This window comes from Triticum urartu, chromosome 2A, assembly GCF_056163025.1.
Source record: "Triticum urartu cultivar PI428250 chromosome 2A, HENAU_Tu73, whole genome shotgun sequence".
Taxonomy (NCBI): Eukaryota; Viridiplantae; Streptophyta; class Magnoliopsida; order Poales; family Poaceae; genus Triticum; species Triticum urartu.
In genome coordinates, this window is record NC_141874.1 from 746,436,355 (window position 1) to 746,447,405 (window position 11,051).

The window sequence follows — 11,051 nt, forward strand, 5'->3', positions numbered from 1 at the left end:
ACGTATGTTGTTATGCGGTTTGACCGATAAAGATCTTCGTAGAATATGTGGGAGCCAATATGAGCATCTAGGTTCCGCTATTGGTTATTGACCGGAGACGTGTCTCGGTCATGTCTACATTGTTCTCGAACCCGTAGGGTCCGCACGCTTAAGGTTTCGATGACAGTTATATTATGAGTTTATGAGTTTTGATGTACCGAAGGAGTTCAGAGTCCCGGATGAGATCGGGGACATGACGAGGAGTCTCAAAATGGTCGAGACATAAAGATCGATATATTGGACAACTATATTCGGATATCGGAAAGGTTCCGAGTGATTCGGGTATTTTTCGGAGTACCAGAGAGTTACGAAAATTCGCCAGGGAATATATGGGCCTTATTGGGCCATACGGGAATAGAGGAGAGATGCCAAAAGGAAGGAGGCGCGTGCCCCCCTCTGGTCCGAATTGGACAAGGGGTGCAGCCCCCTTTTCCTTGTTCCTCTCCCCCTCTTTCCTTCTCTCCTACTCCTACTACTTGGAAGGGCTCCTAGTTCTACTAGGAAAGGGGGAATCCTACTCCCGGTGGGAGTAGGACTCCCCTAGGGCGCGCCATAGAGAGGGCCGGCCCTCCCCTCCTCCACTCCTTTATATACGGGGGCAGGGGGCACCCCATAGACACAACAATTGATCTCTTGATCTCTTAGCCGTGTGCGGTGTCCCCCTCCAGCATAATCCACCTTGGTCATATCGTAGCAGTGTTTAGGCGAAGCCCTGCGTCGGTAGAACATCATCATCGTCACCACGCCGTCGTGCTGACGAAACTCTCCCTCAACACTCGGCTGGATCGGAGTTCGAGGAACGTCATCGAGTTGAACGTGTGCAGAACTCGGAGGTGCCGTGCATTCGGTACTTGGATCGGTCGGATCGTGAAGACGTATGACTACATCAACCGCGTTGTGCTAACGCTTCCGCTTTCGGTCTATGAGGGTACGTGGACAACACTCTCACCTCTCGTTGCTATGCATCACCATGATCTTGTGTGTGCGTAGGAAATTTTTGAAATTACTACGTTCCCCAACAGCCGCGTCTCGCACCGCATCCCACGCGCGGGCCTGACGCGCCGACAGCGACGGGATCCGGATCGGGATCCCACGCGCATGTGCCGGCTGGCCGCGTGAGATCTTCCGCGGCAGCTGCTTCTGGCGGATCTCCCACACTGCAGGCTACACGGTTCGGATCGGGATTCGCTGCGGAAAGCGAATCTGAGATGTCCCCAGGATCCTCTGCGGCAAGTCCTACTTCATCAATCTCTGTGCCGCAAACTGCTACACAACAGAATCAGCATCAACCAATAGTTTCACGTGTCACAACTCATCTTTAGAAAGGTATACAAAATCCAAAGGTTAGAGCTGACGGTACTATAACATATGGTATGCTGTGTATCATAGGAGAACCAACAAGGTTGGAAGATGCATTAGGGGATCCAAGATGGAAAAATGCAATGGATGAGGAGTACTCAGCTCTCATGAGGAATAAGACTTGGCATCTTGTACCTGAGAAACGAGGTAAAAGCATTATTGACTGTAAGTGGGTTTACAGAATAAAAAAGGCAGATGGGACAATTGACAGGTATAAAGCATGTTTAGTTGCAAAGGGTTTTAAATAGCGTTATGGTTTAGACTATGAAGACACCTTTAGTCCCGTTGTTAAGGCTGCAACTATTAGGCTTGTGTTAGCCATTGCTGTTTCCAGGGGATGGAGTTTGAGACAGCTAGACGTTCAGAATGCGTTTTTGCATGGTGTTCTGGAAGAGGAGGTTTACATGAGACAACCACCTAGGTATGCAAACAAGAAGACACCTCACTATGTGTGTAAACTTGACAAGGCACTATATGGCTTGAAACAAGCACCAAGAGCATGGTACTCAAGGTTGAGTTCTTAGTTAAGGCACCTTGGCTTTGTTGCATCCAAGGTTGACACATCTCTTTTTATCTACAACAAGGCAAATACAACTATATTTGTTTTAATATATGTTGATGATATTATAGTTGCAAGTTCTTCACAAGGTGCCACTAATGCTCTTTTGCATGATCTAAGTTCAGAGTTTGCTTTGAAGGATCTTGGTGATTTGCACTTCTTCCTAGGCATTGAAGTCAAGAAGGTTCAAGATGGCATAATACTAAGTCAAGAGAAATATGCCACTGAACTTCTAGCTCGTATGGGGATGAAGGACTGCAAGCCTTCACCCACACCATTGTCTTCTTCGGAGAGACTTTCAGCCTTTGAAGGTGAGCCACTTAAGGAAGAAGAGAGTACAAGGTACAGAAGTGCAGTAGGAGCCTTACAATATCTTACACTGACAAGACCAGATATATCCTTTGCTGTTAACAAGGTTTGTCAGTATCTTCATGCACCTACTACAGTACATTGGACAACTGTTAAAAGAATTGTACGATATATCAAGCACACAGTGAACTTAGGCCTTCAGTTCAGGCATTCTACCTCCACCCTTGTTAGTGCATTTTCTGATGCTGACTGGGCAGGATGTAGTGATGATAGAAAATCAACTGGAGGTTTTGCAGTTTTCTTTGGTGCTAACCTTATTTTTTGGAGTGCTAGAAAACAAGCCACAGTGTCCAGGTCAAGTACAGAAGCTGAATACAAGTCACTAGCAAATGCTACTGCTGAGATCATCTGGGTAGAATCATTGCTCAATGAATTGGGGATTAAACAACATCGTGTGTCCTGCTTGTGGTGTGACAATTTGGGAGCTACATATCTATCTGCAAATCCAGTGTTTCATGGTAGAACCAAACACATAGAAATTGATTTTCATTTTGTACGAGAAAGAGTTGCAGAAAAGAAGCTAGACATATGGTTTATTCCTTTCAGAGATCAAGTGGCAGATGGTTTCACTAAGGCTTTGCCAGTCAAGTTATTTGAAGAATTCAAGAAGAATCTTAATGTAGGATAGTTGAGATTAAGGGAGGGTGTTAGAATTAGAGATAGAATTATGTTGTAATCTCAACAAACTCCTTCTCCTTCCCTTGTACGCATCTATCCTAGCGATCTTGTAACCGCCGTATCCTAGCGATCGGTGAAGACTTGTAAGCCACAGCAGACGCTATTCCTGCCCACAATCAATATAAACCAACGCGGCTCCCTCACGAGGGAGTAGGAACGCTTCCATCTAACACAGTTCATCGTAGTCGTATAGAAGGACGAATCCGTCACCCGAAGTTACTTACCATATCGTAGTCCGATTATGCACATGACCGAGTAGCACTAGCATATAGGAATTCTAATCCTACTCCGACGACTGCCGATGCCTATCATTAGCCTATGGACGCCGATAACTGCCACACGTGTGGGCGTTAAGGAATCTGCCCACACGTTCTGTGTGGTGCCTAAGAGGACCAGCCCACACGTCTGTGTGTGGGCAAAACAATTAGCGCCCACACGCCTCTTTTTTCCCTCCCGGCCCCTCTTACACGCGTGCGTGTGGGCTAAATAGATAATGCCCACATGCCCGGTACGTCAGGCCTCGTACCTCGTGGTCTCGCACGCCCCACGTGACACTTTACCGCGCGCCCCGCAGTTGCCATGGGCCGGACCCTCGTCCATGTTCGTTTAAGTGCAGTTGCCATGTCGCTGAACTACGGTTGCCATGTCGGACAACTATAGTTGCCATGTTAGCTCAACCGCAGTTGCCATCTCAGGTCAAAGTTCCAGATTGCCATTTTTTGAACAACTACAGCTGTTGCCATGTGTGGTCTGATCTACTGCAGTTGCCATGATTTCAAAACTTTAGGAGTTGCCACCTACTAACACTAGGCAGTTGCCATGTAGCGCTACAAAAAAGGCATGGCAAAAAACATGTTCGGGTAAAAGAGAGAGTTGCCATGTGATCACAAGCACGCTAGGGCAGTTGCCATTTAAAAAGAAAGGGTTGGCATCTGCTTACGACGTGCACGCTAGGGCAGTTTGCTATGTACCATGCAAAACATATGGCAACTGACATGTTCAGGTAAAAAAGAGAGAGTTGCCATCTGCTTGCAATCATACTAGAACAGTTGCCATGTACACTGCAAAACGCATGGCAACTGGCAGTTTGGGTGTGGGAGAGGAGGGGGGTGTGTGGGCGAGATGGCAAATGCCCACACACCAGCCCTTGTGCGTGACTGAAAAACTGGTGTGTGGGTGAACTGCTAAACGTCCACACACCGGCTCCTCCGTGTGGTAAAACGGATGTGTGGGCGACCTCTCTCACACACCACACACGCGAATTGTCCTACATGGCATACAAAATCAGCTAATTCGTGCCAAGATTCATGCAGAAATTACTGGACGGTGATGGAAACGTGTGGACGAGTTGGCTAACGCCCACACGTGTGGGCGTTAACATTTTCGTAGCCTATATATATGCACCCCTAGCTTAGCTTAGCTTATAGCTTGCAAAACACCACCATGAGCGCGATACGAGCCCCTTGCGGTCAATCCAACAAGCAATCTCTGCGTGCTCTCGCCGGAAACATAGTCAGCTATAAGACTAGTGGTTGGGGCGCGCCCACGGCGCGCCGCCTGAAACGGCAGCTGTGCGGTGCCAGGTAAACTCCCGCCCTTTCCAATGGTTTTAGCGCTGATTGATTCCCTTATAGCACGCATACATGTATAGCTGATGCATGGCTAAAGTGAACCAAATTCAGCAAATAAACAAGCAATGTCCGACGCACCAAGCCAACGCTCGCCGACGTCTCGTCCATTGAGAATCCCTGTCTGCCATAGTGCAGCCAGTCGTTGCTCCTGCAGCCCGCATCACAGGAGAAACAACAATGCTTGCATCATCAAAATATCAAAATTCATTGTGCATAGCAGGAAGGTCCGATTATTAAGGGGAAGTGAAGAAGCTCAAAAGAAATCCTCACTGCTAGCGCCGTTAACACACAAGTTCCCCATAGCTTTTCCACTGCTCTCCCCAGAATTCCCGTGCAATCGAAATCAATCACCAATCACCATGCCATAAATCAACAGTACATAGTTAAGTCTTGGAGCATATAGAGGTGTCCATATTAGAAATAAATAGAAATGATAATATTCATAGGTGTCACAGATCTCAACCTAACAAGTACCGCCAAAAGATATTAGAGATGGAAGCTCATCACCTTTCGAGGGAGAGGGGGGGGGGGGCGAGGAGCACCTGCATCATATAGACAAGGAAGAAGGAGGGGTCAGGTTGGGGAGGATCTCGTCGAGCGCAGCCATTATATAAGCCATCATTATAACTAAGTAAAAAATGCCTTCTGTTCGATGGCGTCATCTATTAATGAGAGTTGTTCAATCACTATAGACACATCACATTTAACATGTAGATACTGATACAATAGCAATTAACTTTGATGATCTAATACAAGCATTCTCCTAGTGCAGAAGCAAGCCAACTGCAAGGTTCATGGCAAACAAATGGAAATTATTTCTATCAATATTATGTTTTCAACCTTCGCAACAAAATATACCGCAGAAGATAGCAGAAAAAGTGGAATATATTTAGGATCCACCTGAACAGAAAAAGAAAAGGTATAATAATAAGATAACCAAAAATATTGCATTTTTTCTGTACTTACAAAATCGTGTCCCGCCTCCCATCCATCTATCCTGCACAAAAGTAGGTTACAGTCATATAGACGATGATAAGCAGCAAGTACAGTACAATCCACATCTATACACTGCCTGAAAAAATAACCTGATCTGTCTAATATAGAACAGTGCAACATAAAGTGCCTAATAAAGCACAAAAACATGATGCAAGCAAAAACTGCAAAATCAAATTTACAGCAGTCTATAAAGGTAAGGGCATAGTTTTTTTATATCATAAGCATCCTATGAAATTCAGAAAACTAAGTAACTTTTAGATCAATAGGGCGTGATGCAAGAAGTAATGTTAATTAACATGCAGACTCACTTCAAAATCATCAAGATGCTTTGTAGCGTCAATGGAGATGTTTGCCACTATTGTATTTGAAGCTTTCCTCAACCATAATGCATACAATAGACAGGTCGGTGAACAGTTGATTGCTGAAAGATGTATTGCATATATCTCCAAATCAGTAATATAAATAGTACTGCTATTAAATTAGCACAACTAAAAAATAGATTAAATCATATGCATGAAAATGCTCATAGATTAATTTCTCTAGCTCAGTTGTCGAGATAATAGCTCTGCTCTCTTTAGTGTTCACCTTATGTCGGTGAACAGTTGATTGCTGAAAAATGTATTGCATATATCTCCAAATCAGTAATATAAATAGTACTGTTACTAAATTAGCATAACTAAAAATTAGATTAAATCATATGCATGAAAATGCTCATTGATTAATTTCTCTAGCTTCTATTGTCGAGATAATAGCTCTGCTCTCTGTAGTGTTGATGTTTCTTCATGATACACGAGATGAACCCGCATCTAAAGAAACTGAGTTGAGATCTCTTTTTATTTGGTCTGGCATCCATACACTAACAACCATGAACTGGAAGGTAAATAGAAGCAACAACAATAAAAAGAGAGTGGTTTTTCCTCATGTTGGATCCATAACAGGGAGGAGAGATGGAGAGACAAGTTGTACCTTAGGCGTGCATGCGACCAAGAGCACGCACAAACAGATCGATGAAGAACCCAAGGCTCACAAGACGCCTCTGCTTGTCCTGCAGCATGCGTCCATTTCAACATCAATCTTCTTCACACTGTCAAAGACGAGGAGGAGAGAGGCTGCGGCCAGCGAGCCAGCCTCAACACACTTCACCGATCCGTCTCGACCTTGTTCTCCTCCACATCCTCGTTGGAAGCGCCTTCCCCTCACTACTGGGACTGATTACATTAGGGTTAGAGACTGCAAGTAAACTCGCATGCCGAACTTCACTGCCCTCGTACATATTCAAACTTGATCTTCAAGCAGTTTCACCCGTAGGTGGCCAGAGATTTGCATCAATGTCACATGTTCAACAATCTCTCCAGTGACTGGAATATTCTTATCCACGGGCTGGAATCAACAAAGTATATCCAATGAATAGTTCTGAAGCCATACACTAAAATCTAAAATATGAAGACATGTTCCAGAAAACCAATTTAGTTTGCAAGAAAATACGTTCCTCTAACAGAGACCTGAAAAACACGAATATTTTCAGTTTGCAAACGCATACCAACAAACAGATAGAGGCCAGCAACAAACAAGAACATAGCACACTTTGCAGATTAACTGAGGCTTCACTACCTTATAAACCGAAAAAGAAAATAAAGATATCACAGGAGAAGTTTGGATGTACCTAATTCATCACAGGTGCATATAACTGAAGTAGTAGGCTAACTACTGCAGTACACTTGCCACTTTGCTAGGGCCAAGTTTAGAAATACTTGTGAAAATTCAGACATATAAAAGCATCATTCCAGGTATATAACGATTGCAACCGCTCCATTTGGATACGTGGTAGATTCAGTCTTCTCAAAATTGGTTCCTACAAATTAACCAATGCATCCAAAGGAATTTGTTTAGATATGAGCACATCCAAAATCTGAGCACATCTAAACACCTATTGGACCAGAGAGGAAGAAAAGGAAAAGCTCACCAACAAATCTTGCAACCTGCCGCAACAACAGGAAACCGCAGGCCGATCGAATCGGACACGAACGACACCAGCAACAGCAGCAACCAACCTGTAGGAGAAGAAGGGGTGTGGCAGGGGGGCACGTCGACCTGGTCCGTCTTGACCTCGTCCTCCCGCGGCTTCCTCGGGACGAGAGCTCGCGGCGCCGCCCGCCTTGTCATCAGCGCTATGGGGAAGAGCAGGGCCACGCCTTGCTACGAGGAAGAGGCCCCCGCCGGTGCATTCGACGCCATGGTGGCTGCCTGAGCCCGCGCCCGCGCCGCCCCTGCAGCCATCTGCGTGCGTTGAGACAAGGCCGAGAAGGAATGGGAAGATTGGAGAGATCATGCTCACCTCAGATGCTTTCACCCGTCCCTGCGGCGGTGCTGGTGGCAGATCAGAGATCGAAACCGCCACCGCCGCCGACTTCTCTTCCCATCCAATCCGCACGGCTGGTGGCGTACTCGCAGCCGCGTCCCCTCATCCTTCTCTTCCGCCCGGCCTTCCCATCCACTGGCTGCCTCATCCCGATTGCCAAGAATTGGAACGACCAGATCAGGGGAAGAAGAGGAAGGAGAGGTTGCGTGTCATGGGAGAGGAAAGGAGAAAGGGGTGGGGGGCTCGAGGCAGGCCTTTCTTCGGTGGGCAGCGCCAGAGGGGCGATGGGGCGGCGGCGGCTGCCACAACCCTAGTTGATAGGAGGAAAAACGAAAGAGAGAGAGAGAGAGAGAGAGAGAGAGAGAGAGAGAAGAGAGGAGGCGTGTATGGGGAGGAAAGTCTACCAGCGAAACAAAGGCGAACCTCTTGACGACGTGGCTATCGCGAGCTATCGCCGTTGATGCGTAGCTGAATGGTTTTAATGGCCGGTGCCGCCGCATCCCAGGATGTTGAGTTGCTAGACCTCGTGAGCTTCGGGCACACGATCCTCCACCATGGCCTCGTCATGGTGGACGCCGAGGCGGACCACGAGAACAATTCTCTCCCCGTCAACACGTTCAAGCTCCTCCTCGCCGACAACACCGTCGTGTACAAGAACGCCGGCGACCTCAAGGTGGTCGAGAGGAGCTACCTGCGCCCCGGCGACGTGGTCGGCTCCGTGTCCGACGATGATGGCCAGCTCGGTGTCATCACCGGCGTCAACACCATGCTCGACAATGGCGGAGCTATGTAGCATCCTAGGGGGCTGTGGCCCCCCCAATATTGAAGCAACTTGTGAAGAAAATATTACTGTGAGGGTTTAGATGAGAAATATTTTAGCTTTTGGCTCCCCAAGCACTCATATTTTACCATTCCCCCCCCCCCCCCCCCCCCCCCCCCACCAGCCAATTCTGTCTAGCTCCGCCACTAATGCTCGACCTGGCCAAGCGCGACACGGAGACGCATGTCTTCACGGGCGTGTTCCCTTCTATCCTCCGTCGTGTAAGGAGCTTCAACCTTGGCGACTTCGTCGTGTCCGGGCCGTGGCTCGGCCAGGTCGTCGAGGACTCGAGGTGTCCATCGACGTGAATGTGCTGTTTGATGATGAGGCGCTCTGCAGGGTCAGCAACGCAGACTCCAACAAGCTAAAAACAGTGGACGACACCGTCGCCGGCAGCAACACCATGTATCGTCATCAAATGAACAGTCTCCTCAACCCCGGGGAGCACGTGAGCGCACCAGACCCTTGTTCCCTCTTCAAGGCGGCACGCTGGCTCAACGGCTCCTCGAATCCGAACCGTGAGATAGGCAAAGTCAGCAAGGTGCAGACGTCTGGCGTCCTTGTCTACTGGATTGCATCCATGCATCATGACACGGACAAGGGGCTCATCAAGGCATCGGCCCCTTCCGCCTACCAGAATCCAGACGATCTTACTTTCTTCTGCGCCGCGTACGACTGTAGCTGGGGGGTAGCTGACCGCTGCTTTTTTCGCGAAGACAATGTGACCGATGATGAATGTGAAGCACCAAGAGCTCAAGCAAAGGTGGAGATTCCCATGGTCGTCGCCAACACCCGTACCTCTGTCGACGTGGTGTGGCAGGACGGCACACGACAACATGGCATAAGTTCAGCCACCGTCGTCCCCTTTGAGCTAGTGGATGAAGACTTATTCCCAGGGGATCACGTCGTCGGTGTTCTTCCTATTGATGCTAGTGTGAAGAATTACTTTTTTGCTGATGGAACTGAATTCAAAAGGCCCGTGGGCATCATCAAGAGCCTGCACTACGGAGACCGGACGGCTTGCGTGTCATGGTTCAACAAGGCTAGGGACGTTGAGTGCGATGATATTGTGACTGTGTACGCCCTGAAAAAAGACTGGTCTCGCCTATCTGCTGACTATGGAGATATTGGCATTCGTCTCCTGCCGTCAGGATCAACCACCGGTGAAATCACACCATTGCTAAAGGGCAAGAAGAAGAAGAGTGTGGTTGCAGCCGATCTTTCATGGGTGGGGCATGTTGTTGACCTTCTCAATGATCGACACGTCCAAGTCAAGTGGGGCGATGGTAGCATGTCAACGGTACGCTGACAATTTCTGTTACTACTCTACAAGTCACTTCTTGTTGGACTCTACTCAACTCATTAGTTGTTTTCGATCTGATTTGGTGTGTGCTGCAGGTATTTCCCCATGAGATTGTTGTCGTCGAGGAGGAGCACTATTCGGATCTGTTGGATGAAATGCACAATTGGGTAGTGGTTGACAATATCGTTGATGCACCTGAAGAACTGGCTACGGCTAACACGGTATATATCTATCATTCTAACAACGTCCACCTCTATAAAAACAAAAATAAAAATCAACTTAAACCAGGACCGACTTGGGTTGTCCCAACTGACCGGCACCAAAAATCAACTTAAATCAACATCGTTAACTTATACTGAATTATTATCTGTATGGATTCATCTCAATTGATGTGGCAATATGTTTTATCTTATTTTAGGACCACGATCTATGGAATCCAACTGATGATAATGGTGTTGAAGATGACAACCCAACAACAACGAAGAGTACAAGCCTTTTGGGTCTTGCAACCCAGTCTTTGCTCCAAATGACCGACGGCATGGTGGCTCGGTGTAAGGGATACCTGCCATTGTCGTCATCAAAAAGCTCAGATTAACTACGCCCACGTACGATGAAAGCACTAGTGGTGATACAGCAGAGACCATCGATGCTGCCATGACAAGGAACATTGAGGATGTGAACGGACATGATTTGGCCGAGGAGAGGACGAAGGCTGACGAGTAGCCCTCTGGATAACGATTAGCTTGAGACCGCGGACTATGTAATTACAGTTTTATTAGAAAATGATGAAAAATCAAATTTTGTGATTTTAGACAGATATAAAGTGGCGGAGATTGAAACTAGCCCCTCAAGTTATAATGGTTGATTTAATCTGTTCGTGTTTCGGATATATTCACCTCCCTGGATTCACAGCATGATCTTTTAAATTTCCATGTGCA

At 47.2% G+C, this 11,051-nt stretch overlaps 1 pseudogene; it reads left to right on the forward strand.

The window, feature by feature from the left end:
• The first annotated feature begins 8,471 nt into the window (after positions 1–8,471).
• LOC147987628 (putative ubiquitin-conjugating enzyme E2 23) lies at positions 8,472–10,836 on the forward strand (annotated as a pseudogene).
• The last annotated feature ends 215 nt before the right edge of the window (positions 10,837–11,051 follow it).